Here is a 15,083-nt window from a genome sequence, read left to right on the forward strand (position 1 = left end):
TGATCGATCCGGATCAATCGGGATTTACTAAGGGGAGACAGTCCTCTGATGCCACTAGGCGCCTGATTAATGTGATTCATACGGTTAATAAGAGGGGAACGCCTTCTCTGCTCCTTGCGCTGGATGCAGAGAAGGCGTTCGATAGAATACATTGGCAGTTTCTTTCTCGGGTGTTGCGGGAGTTTGGCTTTGTTGGTGCAATTTATAGCGCCATTATGGCCTTGTACTCCAGGCCGTCGGCTCAGGTACTTGTGGCAGGGGCCCTATCCAAACCGTTTCAGATTACGAATGGGACGAGACAGGGGTGCCCATTGTCACCCCTGATCTTTAACCTACTGATGGAACCTCTCGCTATCCATTTGCGATCGCACCCACTTGTACATGGAGTAAGCATTGGGGGGAAGGAACACGTTATTAGCTTGTTTGCAGATGATATTATTCTGATGCTCACAAATGTTGAGGAATCTCTAACAGCGGTGCATCTAGCCCTACAGGATTTTAACGATATATCATACTACAAAATAAATGCTAGTAAATCTTACATACTTAACCTAGGAGTCCCGGTCCACTCTAAGAACAAATTGGAGCAGAGGTTCCCGTATATATGGAGTCAAGAAGGGATCAAGTACTTAGGTATAACTCTTACTTCCAAGACAGATGGGTTGGTAGCAGCTAATTATACTCCAATGCTAAACAAGCTTGAGGGGAAGTTGAAAGCTATTTCCGTGACAGAATTGTCCTGGTTAGGAAAATTGGCGGCTTTCAAAATGCAGATTCTACCTCAAATATTGTACGTCTTTCGCACGCTTCCTATACCATTACCTAACTCATACTTCCAAGCTATGCAGTCTGTACTGAATAGGTTTATATGGCAGGGGAAAAAGGCTAGATGTGTCTTTGGTAGGATGATCAAACATAAGAGAGCAGGAGGAGTGGGACACGTCCATATCCAAGATTACTATTTTGCAGCAATCCTGACCCAACTCAGACACTGGTTCATCCCCAATTCCGACCAGAGGAAACTGTGGTCGGAAATTGAGGGTACTCACCTGTCATCGGGCACGTTGAAAGATTTTTTGCTTACGGCTCATTCACATTCTTTTCTAAATACACAATTGCCGCCTACAATACTGGCCGCTCTGAGAGCCTGGCTGTATTTTAGGAAACACTGTAGAGGAGCGGGTGCTCTCTCTCCCCTGAAACTACCCATGTCAGCGATCAGATATCTGATTCCAGACATTAACTTGAAGTTATGGGAGGATCAGGGCATCCGATACTTAGAAGACATCATGCTAGATTCAAATATTAGGCCATTTTCCTCTATTTCCCAGGAATTTAACCTGCCGGAACGGGAGCTTTATAGATATTTACAGCTTTCACAACTTCTCAAGAAGGACGCTAGCGTTCAGTTTTTACTTCCCTCTACCTTGCATAGCTTCTTTACAGATCCACTCAACAACTCGAGGGGGATTTCCATAATATACATGGGTCTTCAGGGGAAAAACTTGTGCGAGAAATCGCACAATATGGAGGCATGGGAGATGGAGCTGGGAAAGGTTTTTCTGATAGAACAATGGGAGAGAGCTTTTAAACTGACACACAGATCCACAAAAAGCACTAATCTGAGAGAAATGCAACAGAAAATCACACTTAGATGGTATTTAACCCCAAGCTGCCTCTCAAAAATGTATCGCACGACATCGTCTGCATGTTGGAGGAGTTGCGGGGGATATGGATCTTTGAGTCATATCCTCTGGCAGTGTCCTAAGCTAGGCCCACTTTGGAAACATGTTGAGCGAGCTATCTCTAATATAACAGGTACGCAGGGGAACCTAGCCCCAGAGACGGCAATTCTCTCGCTTGACCTGGACAAGTATCCAAGCACATATCAAACAGTGGTTTCGCACGTGCTGTTGGCTACCAGATTAATAATCCTCAGGCACTGGAGAGATACTGCATCCCCGTCCCTCTTGGAAGTTATGACCACGGTACACACCCATAGCCAATACGAAATTCTGCACTCTTCCACTCTGGGGAAATATGAGAAAACATGCGAGTTATGGGTTCCATGGCATAAGTGGTACTTAAAGTATAGCAGCAAGGGCCAGCCCGCCTTCGCTGGGAGTAAATAAGGGAATAGGCAACGCTACTAATATCGAGACTGACTTTAAGGTTTCAAGTTTTATGTTTTGAGTTGTTATAAAAATTGTTACTCGTTTTACAAACCATTTGATTTATGACAATTGCAGTCGGATATTGTGTTATCGGTATTTTTCAAGTGCACTTGCTTCCACAAGCTCTTCCGCTTTACCTTATATTTATCTGAATGAAGTACAACGGGGGAGAACCCGCTCGGGGGATACGGCCTCCTAGGAGGCTTGCATAGGTCCACCCGAGCGGGGGGACCCCACATAACGCTCAAGCCCCACGTGTGTCTGGTCGACGCACCGGGGGGATTGCTATTTTGTTGAAGTAATGCTACATGTTGGTTGCGGTTCTGTATTTCCAAGTGTAACTGACTGTCGAAGTATATACTGACTGTATTTTGTATACTTTTGTATGTTTTCTATAAAAATTCTAATAAACATTATTTACAGTAAAAAAAAAACGAATTTCCGGAGTAACTAAATTAAATACATTTTTCGGATGAAAACAAAATTCCGAAACAAAATATTTTACTCTGCACATGTCTAACGCACACACACACTGCTAAAAAGTCTGTGCCCCCAACTCCCCCTTGCCAGTGACATTTTTCTGAGTCCCGCCGCATCCTCCTCACCTCAGGCTGTTGTGTTGTCGGCACTGCAGGGTGGAAGCTGGGAGGCGGGGCACTCGGAGGTGGAGCAGGGAGGAAAAAGCTACCTCCTCCTCCTCTGCCTGGGACGGTCCTGGCAAATACTTTTCTCGGACAAAGGGCAGTGGTGGACTGGAAGCCCCGTGGTGGTAGCGGGCAGGTCTTGTTTAAAAACAGTGGGGTTAATCCAGCCCCGATGCTACTTCTATAGTTGTGGCTGTAGCATCCCTGACAGCAGGCGGTGGAGTTATATTCAGCTGTCAGGGATGCGGTAGCCAGAACCATAGAAGCAGCATCAGAAAATGCGTCAGCTTGCCTGTTTACTCCGCATTCAGTGTCTGCACTCCAGGAGTTATACAGCCAAATAAAAACAGTCCCACTCGCATAGTCACAGCATTCCCATTGTCCATAAGCAGAGGTGCCAGAATGGAGATCCTGCCAGAAAAAAAGCCCTGGGGTGTACCTGGGCATTAGGGTGTGCCCAAGCACATCCGGCACACCCCATGCGCATGCCTATAATGCCCCTTGTCTCCGTTATTATTTGTTTTGTACCCGGAACCCTTTCTCCAAATGATCAGGCTTAATTCTGAAATACATGGAATAAAGGTGCGAGAGAAGGAACATAAACTAGCTTCTTATGCTGATGATATATTATTTTATGTTCAGCAATCTAGAATTTCTTTACAAATCCTATGACTTCCTTACATACTTTTCAAGCTATATCCAACTATAAAATGAATATGTCTAAATCTGAAATTTTTTATATTATTATCCCATCAACTGAGACATTGAAGCTTAAAGCTGAGTTCCACCCAAAAGTGGAACTTACACTGTAAGCACTCCTCACCCCCTGACATGCCACATTTGGCATGCCATTTTTTTGGGGGGGGGGGATGGGTACTTAGTTTAGAGTGGGACTTCCTGTCCCACTTCCTTCTTCCTGCTCTTGGCCGCCTGCACGACTCCTCCTCTCCCCCTAGGCAGTCCTTCCCTGCCAGCAATCTTCTGGGACTCGTCACAGGTCCCAGAAAATTGCCTGGCCACTAGCAGAGCACAGCGTGACTCGCAAATGCGCAGTGCACGCTCGGCTATGAAGCCGAAAGCTGTCACGGCTGGTTGCCCACAGTGGCTATGACTGCGCTGGTGGAGAGGAGGGGGAGAGGAGCAAGGCTCCAGGCGGCCGCATCGCTGGACCGTGGGACAGGTGAGTGTCTGTTTATTAAAAGTCAGTAGCTACACTTTTTTGTAGCTGCTAACTTTTAATAAATGAAAAAATGTGTGGAACTCATGGAAAGATAAACATACTACCTCGCATCTTGTTTCTCTTTCAAATGATTCAGATGTTGTTCCTATAGGTTTTTTCTCTAACCTAAAGGCTCTTATTTCACACTATATATGGAAGGGAAGACGCACGAGAATCTCTCGAGATGTCTTATATATAACAAAATGAATGGGAGGGTTGGCACTTCCAAACCTTAAATTATATTATTATGCGATAATCTTAAAGCATATTGCTGAATGGAAACTATCTAGTAATGCTAAACATTGGTTGTAAGTGGAAACCGCCTTGGCAGATAAAGATCTGTCCATGGTAATGTGGCTCCCATGCTCATTCAGAAGGCTCGTATCTTCAACATCCCCTTTGACCATATCCACTCTATCCATATGGGACCTATTACATTCTCATTATCTTGGAAGTATAATTCCCCATTAACGCCTCTATTTGGACATACTTTTTTTTGCCAGGTCTGATGGATAGAGGGTTTAGACGTTGGTTCAGAGATTACCAGCCTCAGCTACATCAAACTCTTGAGAATAATAAGTTAAAATTGTTACAGTCTATTTGTGGAAACATGGAGCTTAATTCGATGAATATATGGCGATATACACAACTATCCAATTTTGTACATAAATTACCACATCCGCTTCAATCATTGTTTGAATTGAACCATGTTGAAGCGATTATGGGGTCCAAGATACATCTCCCGCACTGTATGTTCTTATTCTATAGAGCTTTATTATCTTTCAATGGTCCTCTTTATCCTGGTTATATAGCTAGTTTGGAAAAAGATTTACAATCTAATATCTTTGATGGACAAAAAGATAAGATTATGCAGTTAGCCCATGCCTCCTCTATTTAATCTAAAATTGAAGAAGTAAATTATAGTTTAATTAGTTGGTATTAGGCCGCGTACACACGGGCGGACTGTTCGCCCAACCTTGTCCGCTGAACAGTGTTTGGGCGGACAGTCCGCTCGTGTGTGGGCTTTCAGCGGACAGTTTCAGCGGACAGTTTGACGGACAAAGTCTTTCGGAAATTCCAAAAAACTGTCCGCTGAAACTGTGTTTGAGCGAACAGTCCGCCCGTGTGTAGGCTACTTTCGAAATGAGCAAACTGTTCCCGCTCGGAGGAAAGTCTGCTCATTTCGAGCGCGTGTGAAGGTAGGCGGGGCCCGCGACGGAGACGTCGCGGGCTCCGCCGCCTGGAATGGGCTTAAAGGGGAACCCCAACGCCGAAAAAAATCGGCGTGGGGGTTCCCCCAAAGTCCACAACAGACCCTTGTCCGAGCACGCTACCCGGCCGGCCAGGAAAGGGGGGCGAGCGAGCGCGCCCCCCCTCCTGAGTCGTACGAGGCCGCGTGCCCTCAACATGAGGGGTGCCTTGGGGAAGGGGGGGCCGCGCGGCCCCCCCACCCCAAAGCACCTTGTCCCCATGTTGATGAGGACAAGGGCCTCTTCCCGACAACCCTGGCCGTTGGTTGTCGGGGTCTGCGGGCGGGGGGCTTATCGGAATCCGGGAGCCCCCTTTAAGAAGGGGGCCCCCGGATACCGGCCCCCCACCCTATGTGAATGAGTATGGGGTACAATGTACCCCTACCCATTCACCTGTGAAATAAAGTACAAAAAAAAACACAACACAGGGAAAAAATATTTTATTGCACAGCTCCGGGGGTCTTCCGTCTTCGGGGGTCTTCTCGCCGGACTCCTCCGCTATCTTCGTGTAGCTCTTTTGCTAGCGGAGGAGTCCGGCTTTCTTCCTCCCCGCCGCCGGCCTCTTCTCCCGACTTCGGGGGTCTTGTCCCCCTCTTCGGTTCTTCTGCCGGGCCACCGCGCCTTCTTGTAGCTCTTTTGCAGGCGGTGGCCCGGTCTTCTGTCGCCGCTGCCTTCCGTTCTTCTGTCGCCGCCTTCGGTTCTTCTGCCGGGCCACCGCGCCTTCTTGTAGCTCTTTTACAGGCGGTGGCCCGGTCTTCTGTCGCCGCTGTCGCTGTCGCCGTCGCCGCCTTCCGTTCTTCTTCTTCTTCTTGTTCTTCTTCTTCTTCTCCAGGAGATGTTGACACGTCGCTCTCTCCGGCCGGGATGCCAGAGCCGCGCTGTGCGGTCACTTATATAGTGACAATGGGGCGGGGTCACATGGTATATGTCACATGGGTTGGTCACATGGGTTGATGTCATATGGGGACTATGACATCGTAAGGGGGCGGGGTCACCATGTGACCAACCCATGTGACATATACCATGTGACCCCGCCCCATTGTGACCGCAGGCGGCGACAGAAGAACGGAAGGCAGCGGCGACAGAAGACCGGGCCACCGCCTGCAAAAGAGCTACAAGAAGGCGCGGTGGCCCGGCAGAAGAACCGAAGAGGGGGACAAGACCCCCGAAGTCGGGAGAAGAGGCCGGCGGCGGGGAGGAAGAAAGCCGGACTCCTCCGCTAGCAAAAGAGCTACACGAAGATAGCGGAGGAGTCCGGCGAGAAGACCCCCGAAGACGGAAGACCCCCGGAGCTGTGCAATAAAATATTTTTTCTCGTGTGTTGTGTTTTTTTTTTTGGGTACTTTTATTTTACAGGTGAATGGGTAGGGGTACATTGTACCCCATACTCATTCACATAGGGTGGGGGGCCGGTATCCGGGGGCCCCCTTCTTAAAGGGGGCTCCCGGATTCCGATAAGCCCCCCGCCCGCAGACCCCGACAACCAACGGCCAGGGTTGTCGGGAAGAGGCCCTTGTCCTCATCAACATGGGGACAAGGTGCTTTGGGGTGGGGGGGCCGCACGGCCCCCCCTTCCCCAAGGCACCCCCCCATGTTGAGGGCACGCGGCCTGGTACGGCTCAGGAGGGGGGGCGCGCTCGCTCGCCCCACTTTCCTGGCCGGCCGGGTAGCGTGCTCGGACAAGGGTCTGTTGTGGACTTTGGGGGGACCCCACGCCGATTTTTTTCGGCGTTGGGGTTCCCCTTTAAGTCCATTCCAGGCGGCGGAGCCCGCGACGTCTCCTTCGCGGGCCCCGCCTACCTGTACACGCGCTCAAAATGGGCGGATTTGCCTCCGCCTTACGTGGGCGAGTCCGTTCATTTCAAAAGTTGAGCGAACTGTTTGGCAAACAGTTCGCTGAAACAGTCCGCTCAAAAAGTGCCGTGTGTGGCCATGTCCGTCCATGCTAATTTTGAGCGGACTGTTTGCCGAAACTGTTTGACGAACAAAGTTGGGCGAACAGTCCGCCCGTGTGTACGCGGCCTTACACTCCAAAAAAAATACACGCAATGTCCTCCTCGACATCACCTTTGTGTTGAAGGGAATGTGGCGGTATCGGGACACATGGTCATATTTGGTGGACTTCAGAGATATTGGAAAGCAGTTGCTGTTATAGTTTCTATAATACAAAAAGATGAGATAAAACTTGAACCTTGGTCCATGTTATTTCACTGTTCAGCAATATCAATAGGCCAATACAGGAGGTCAATTACTCCACATTAATTGAATGGTGCAAAATCTCTGATTCCTGTATATTGGATACAACACGATGTACAGGGGCGTCGGGAGGGGGTGGCTGGGGGGGCTGAAGCCCCGAATGTGTCCCCCTATAGCCCCGAGTGTCAGCTCTGCAGGGTAGGCGAGAGCATCGGGACCAATCTGATCCCGAGCACCCGCCGAGTGTGGCCGAGCATGGCCGAGTGTGTCCGAGTGCCAGAGCAGGTCCCACCTTCTGGAGCCTGCACATCTATGATGGATGTCCCACTGGTCCAATGCCGGGACCGTGGGACGTGTGACGTCCATCATAGGCGCTGTTGGCTCCAGAAGGCGGGAATTACAAAGAGGCTGCCACGCCACATGCCCGTTTGGCGCTTGGGCGAGCCGCTCTCCTCTCCTCCTTGGCTCCTCCTCTGAGGACTGGCTGCCTGGCTGCTGTGACACTACGGCTCAGTGTATGTAAATGTCAGTGTAGGTAGGTCAGTGTGTGTTAATGTCAGTGTAGGTAGGTCAATGTATGTAAATGTCAGTGTACGTAGGTCAGTGTATGTAAATGTCAGTGTAGGTAGGTCAGTGTATGTAAATGTCAGTGTAGGTAGGTCAGTGTATGTAAATGTCAGTGTAGGTAGGTAGGTCAATGTATGTAAATGTCTGTGTAGGTAGGTAGGTCAGTGTATGTAAATGTCAGTGTAGGTAGGTCAGTGTATGTAAATGTCAGTGTAGGTAGGTAGGTCGGTGTATGTAAATGTCAGTTTAGGTAGGTAGGTCAGTGTATGTAAATGTCAGTGTAGGTAGGTCAGTGTATGTAAATGTCAGTGTAGGTAGGTAGGCCAGTGCATGTAAATGTCAGTGTAGGTAGGTAGGTCAGTGTATGTAAATGTCAGTGTAGGTAGGTAGGTCAGTGTATGTAAATGTCAGTGTAGGTAGGTCAGTGTATGTAAATGTCAGTGTAGGTAGGTAGGTCAGTCTATGTAAATGTCAGTGTAGGTAGGTAGGTCCGTGTATGTAAATGTCAGTGTATGTAGGTAGGTCAGTGTATGTAAATGTCAGTGTAGGTATCTCAGTGTATGTGAATGTCAGTGTGTTTTAATGTCAGTGTAGGTAGGTCAGTGTATGTAAATGTCAGTGTATGTTAGGTCAGTCAGTGTAGGTAGGTAAGTGTAGGTAGTTCAGGCAAGTCATTGTAGGTAGTTCAATACCGTTAGTGTATGTATATGTCCAGTGTATGTAGGTCAGGCAGGTGAGTGTAGGTAGGTCACTATCATCAGTGTAGGTAGGTCAGGTAGATAGTTCACTGCCATCAGTGTAGGTAGGTTAGTGTATGTAAGTCACTACCGTCAGTGTCACGGCCCAGCCAAAAAAAACCTGCATCGCGTACAACACCTCCCCCCCGCCCCCCGTTTCCGGCTTGGACTCTGGGCTGAAGACCCTGGTCCTTTTGCCACCTAGCAACGCCCCTGGCGATGTACCCACGGTAGTACAATGGTTACAAAAGGTGGATGATATATGTTTTTTTAGAAGGGTTAATATACATGGCTAAAGATGCTACGGAGCAATATTTAAAAATATGGACATGCTGGTATGAGTTTAAAACTACATCCTTATATAGTAATATTGTTTTAGATATATAAAAGTTTTATTATAAATATTTACGTAAAGAAGTACATTAGATAATTAGATGATGAAGGGAAAGGAATACTCTTTGTAGTGTAATAATGTAATATAAAAGTTGTATTAGAATCTACAGCCAGATAAGCACCTGCCCCCTTTTTTCTGTTCTTTTTCTTTCATTTTGTTTTTCTTTTATAACAATATAGAAATTCATAAACTTCCAGTGGTAAATCGTCAATGGAAATATTAATTGAAATTTTTTGTTTTTCCAAACTGTTAGAGGCCAAAATGGAAGGGAGATTCAGGACTTGTAGTGGGTGTTGAGTAGCTGCTACCATTAAAAGGGCTTTAAGGTCCCTACCAGAAACCATATCTCATTCTAGAAGCACCCACTGCTTGTCAGTGGAGGACGTGAACCAAGCCTTCAATTGAGCAGTGAAGCCCTGTAATAGTTGTGTACCACTGGCAGTTCCATGCCCCCTAGGAATTTGTGTTTAGTAAGGATGGTAAAGGACACTCTCGCTTCCTGTTTTTGCCAAATAAATTGTTCAAGGGCAGTATTGAGGCTCGTTAACAAATGGGTAGGGATGAGCTTTGAGTTCAAGTCGAACTCATGTCATTGCCTGTTCAGCGAACAGTGAACAATGAGGGCAAATTCGAAAAGCCAAAACACCCTGTACAAGTCTATGGGAGAAATCTAAAGTGCTAATTTTAAAGGCTAATATGCAAGTTACTGTCCTAAAAAGTGTTTGGGGACCTGGGTCCTGCCCCAGGGGACATGGATCAATGCAAAAAAAAGTTTTTAAAACAACCGTTTTTTCAGGAGCAGTGATTTTAATAATGATTAAAGTGAAACAATAAAAGTGTAATATTCCTTTAAATTTCGTACCTGGGGGGTGCCTATAGTATACCTGTGAAGGGGCGCATGTTTCCCTTAGAATTGTCCCTGCAAAAAGTGTCATTTCTGTAGGAAAAAAAAGTAATTTAAAATCACTATAATGAATTGTGGGCTCCCGTAATACAGAGAACATTCATTGAAAGTCATTGATAAAAAAAAGCGTGGGGTGACCCCAAATTCAATTACAAGGCCCTTCAGGTCTGGTATGGATATTAAGGGGAACCCCACGTCAAATGAAAAAAAAATTGACTTGGGGTTCCCCCTAAGTATCCATACCAGACCACTTCATTAACTTCAGAATTGGGCTAACTCTACATCGGTGAGGGTAAGTATCACATCATCCGCAAAAAAGCCCAGATTTATGTGATTAATACCTGAAATTTCAATGGAGGATCTGATAGCTTCCCCAAATGGCTCCATCACCAGTGAGAAAATTATGGGGGAAAGAGGGCACCCTTGACGAGATCCTGTTGGTTAAATCAAAGGAGTCTAAAAGGACTGAGGAAGTAAACATACTTGCTGATGGGTTAGTATATAGAGGGGGCGTGTCCGGACGAGGAGCGAGAAGGACGTGTGGTGAACGAGCTCCGAACGGGACGGGTGAAATCCACCGCCATCCAACGCCATCCACCCCTTAAAATCGGGAATACTAAGACACCGGACTTGTGTTGAGCCCGGGGACCACGGAACTGTCCCCTGGAGGCCATCTGACGGGACATATCTACCCGTAACGGCATACCCACACAGGCCGCATCGCGGAGCACCCGGCGCCATATTGCGGCCTACGAGGTCACCGGCCCACGTCAGCCTCTGCCGCAGCGCCACTATAGTAAAGAGGGAGCGCGCTCGGCGGGCAAGCAAGCACCGCCGCTCACCCGGAGACATTGCGGCCGGAACGACAGGGCACAGCGTCCAGCGGACTCCCGGAGCAGCCATCCAGGCCCTGGAACAGGCCTACATCATCACCAGGCCGCAGTGAGTATAAACGCGGCCCCCCCCCCCCCCCCCTTGAGGCGGACTTAGTGGGCACATATAATCTATACTGTTCTGGGGAGAACAGATACTGGGGGCATAGGAATTGAATCAAGCGGAACACAGCTACATGGCCACCAGAGTAAGGAAAGCCTGAGGCTCCGGCCTACTCACTGGAGACGACGGCCATCTTGCTACTCCAAGCACACCCTGAGTCTCCCCACCTAACACTAACTCTGTTTGGACTATAACCACCTAACCCTACCCTAGCATAACCCCAGCACTGGTGCATACCCCACTAGTAATACAGTTCTCCTACCCAAGAACTGGCAAACTCTATCACAGGGGCAGTGGCCTGGTGAGCAACACACATGCCTGTAATGTAGAAAAATCCTGGTGACCAGAGGGGCCTGTGCACTGAAAACAGACCTGATAGCCGAATATGTCCACGCAATCAAGGCGAAGCACACACAGCCATACTCTCCGTTCTCTGGGAACGCCCCAGAAGAAAAAAAAGAGCTCGCCAGCAAACCTCAGCAAGTTTAAATATTGTGGAGGGAGTAAAAGCTCCAAAATGGCACTGTCACAGAGAAACAGTATTGTCGAAGATATGGAAGATGACGAAGTCTCCCTACCAGCATCTGAAGACTCAGCCGCAGGGAGCGGTAGAAACGACCAACCTCTTACTTACGCAGCTATGGCGGACATCGCCGCTGATATCAAAAGCTCTTTTGCTGCAGCAATCACAGATATCAAAACCGAGCTAATGAGACTAACTGAGCAAATGGCAATCTCAGACAGAGCTGGGAAAAGGAGGGACAGAGCACTGGTCAGACTGGACGATATCACAAGTTCGCACTCCCAACATTTGATCGATATGAACAGGCAGATTGAAGACCTGGACAACCGTGGTAGACGGAACAATATCAGGATCAGAGGAGTGCCTGAAACGGTATCCCCAGACCAAATTAGACCAGCCCTAACCGCTATCTTCAATACTCTAATCGAACGGCCAGAACAATCCCCCATCGAATTTGACAGGGCACACAGGGCTCTCAGACCCAGAGCGCAGGACGGAATCCCCCCAAGGGACATCATCTGCTGTCTAACTAACTTCAGCTTGAAAGAAGACATTCTCCAAAAAGCACGGATGAAGGAAAGGATAGTGCATGAAGAAGCCACGATTCAACTTTTCCAAGACCTTTCACCCATCACACTTAAAAATAGAAGAGCTCTACGTCCACTTTTAGAAGTACTGAAGCAAAAAGGAATCAACTACAGATGGAAATTCCCATTCGCACTACAAGCAAACTTCCTGGGGAAACAACATATGCTAAAAGTCCCTGATGACCTCAAAAAATTCTGTGAGGAGCTACAAATTACACCGATGGAACTCCCGGACTGGTATGCTGAATTCCTCACACCACCGGCAATCAACAATCCACAATTCACGGAGGGACCTCCTCACGCGCAATCGCCTTATCAGCTAGGCAAGCACCGCAGAAGCACTGACAGACACAACTTTGAATCCCCAGCATCCTCTAAAAGTGCCAGGAGCCCGAGGGCAAGGGACCCAAGAGGCTACTGAAGTGGCTACAATTTCCACGATACACATCTTGGCTTGAAGCAAGTTACTATCCAGTTTCCTGGTATGGAACTTTGACATGGCGCAACCCACCTTGTTTTGTTCCATTTTTTGAGCGACTCACCCATTATCCCATCCGGCGGCTGTGACTATTTTTTCGCAACAGGGGAGCCAACAACCCTAAGAGCTCAAAGTTCACAAGCCACTGCTGCTCTCTGAAATTCACACCGGCAAATGACATGACCTGCCTATCTGGGGCCCCCTTTCCCCCCCCCTTTTTTTTTTTCTCTTCCCTAACCATTGCTTGATCTACACATTCAGCGGAGAGACTTTAATACCCTACGACAACGCTGTTCACTTCTATCTTATTATGCTTTAACTTTTATCTTACATTTAGGTTCTGAAAACGGCAAAAGAGTTAAGCGTCTTACATGTCGCCACTTGCAAGTGTGACTTTCCCCCATGTCCTCTGAGATGGTGTCTCTCTTTTGACTGCAGAACCGTGAGTAGCATTGCACGAGTCACCACTTTATATGTACTCCCCTCCCAACATAACAAGGGGGAAGGCATATCCTAGCGACTTATGGCAGGGAGCAGCGACTGGTTGACCCTACGGGCACTATTTTAATATATCTTGACTGCACCTTCTTCATGCATAACCCAGGCAACCATCAGCGAAGTTCCTCCTCCCTAACCTGCTTAGACTTACCTTGCTTTGGGACTGTGAGAACGGGCTGGACCTTATATGGGAAGGACACCACACTGTGCCTTACTGTGGAAATAGACACACCTAACAATGATCTTGTGGCTCTCCTACTTGAGCTGGGAAACTCACTGTCCTTGCATAGGGATAAAAATGCCCACAGGGTACACGGAGGCATCTAGTACTCAGTATGCAATACAGAAAGGTGAAAGTCAAATGCTCAGGATATGGGTTAAAAGTTTATAAGTTTTTGTTAAGCTAGTATTTGTTATACAGCCTGGCGCCCAGGCCATAGTTTCTTTTGAATGGTTTATTCTGTGTTTATAATGTTAATCTCTTCTGTGAACTGGTTAATGGTAACTCGCACATCCCCTTCCCCTCTCTCCCCCCACTACTCAAGTCTACTGTAGCTTATAATAGTTGCTAATAGATGGTCTCAGATACCTTACCTACAGATAACCTCTCGATGAGGCTTAGAACCGAAAGCTGTACAGGTCCCATCCACTGGTCACCTTCATCACTGTCATAGCACAGTCCAAAGAAACAGTCGTTGCTAGACTGTTTGTTGATCACCTCCCACTCTCCCCCAAAGGGAAAGTACTAACACATACGCACGTTAGTTATTTCCCAAACTGACCCACCACCAACTGGTGGCTGGTGGGTACTCCTCTTCTTATACCCTAACCACTTACGTCTTTTTTTTCCTCCTTACCCCCTAACCTAACGCCCCCTCCTCCCCACTCCCACCCCCCCTCCCTCTCTTACCCCCACGCACGCTCGCAATTTCCTTCTCAAACCCAAAGCATCGTATCCTAACACACTCTGTGTCACTAACATCTCTTGTGAACACCGTTCACACACGCAGTTTCTCCAGAACCTGCCCATCCTAGATTAAAAGACAGGATGGCATATGCTTTCTTAGGGAAAACACCGACCCTTATCTCACACAATGTAAATGGTCTGAATACTCCTGAAAAACGGTCTAAATTGTTTAGAGAACTTAAAAAAGTACGCCCCTTAGTGGTATTCCTACAAGAGACCCACTTCAAAGATAAGAGTATTCCTAAACTCACTGACAACGTATACACAAAAGTCTACCACTCTACCAACCCCCATGCTAAAACAAAGGGAGTGTCCATCCTTTTGAACAAAGATGCGCCCTTTGACCTGAAGCACCAACTTACTGACCCTGAGGGAAGATATTTGTTTCTGAAGGGCACATGGGAGGGATCCCCTATAACACTTGCTAACGTGTACTTCCCGAATACATCCCATGTGCCATTCTGTAGCAAAATAATTGAAGAACTTAAATGGTTTGCAGAGGGGTGTGTTCTTCTGGGAGGGGACTTTAACATTCCTCTTTCCCCCCTCAGGGATACCTCTACTGGACACACCCACGTCAGTTACAGGCTTCTCAAACGAATGAAATCACTATTGCAGTCTCTGACTCTGGTTGATGCATGGAGATCCGTCCATCCATCAGAGAAGGACTTTACCTTTTTTTCCGCACCTCACAAACGGTACTCAAGAATTGACATGATCTTCGTTTCACAAAGGGACCTAGGCAATTTACTTGCAGCCAAGATAGGCATTATTGCCCTCTCTGACCATGCACCCACAGCTATCTCAATAGAACTGGGTGCACACAGCAAACCTGCGTTTAATTGGAGACTCAACCCTACACTCCTCACTGACCAAATAGTGAAAGACGACATCCACAACACGATTAGTGCATACTTCCACAACAACACTGACAATGATACAAACCCGC

Source organism: Lithobates pipiens, unplaced genomic scaffold, assembly GCF_037356315.1.
Source record: "Lithobates pipiens isolate NorthernLeopardFrog02 unplaced genomic scaffold, aLitPip1_a1.2 Scaffold_22, whole genome shotgun sequence".
NCBI classification, from domain to species: Eukaryota; Metazoa; Chordata; class Amphibia; order Anura; family Ranidae; genus Lithobates; species Lithobates pipiens.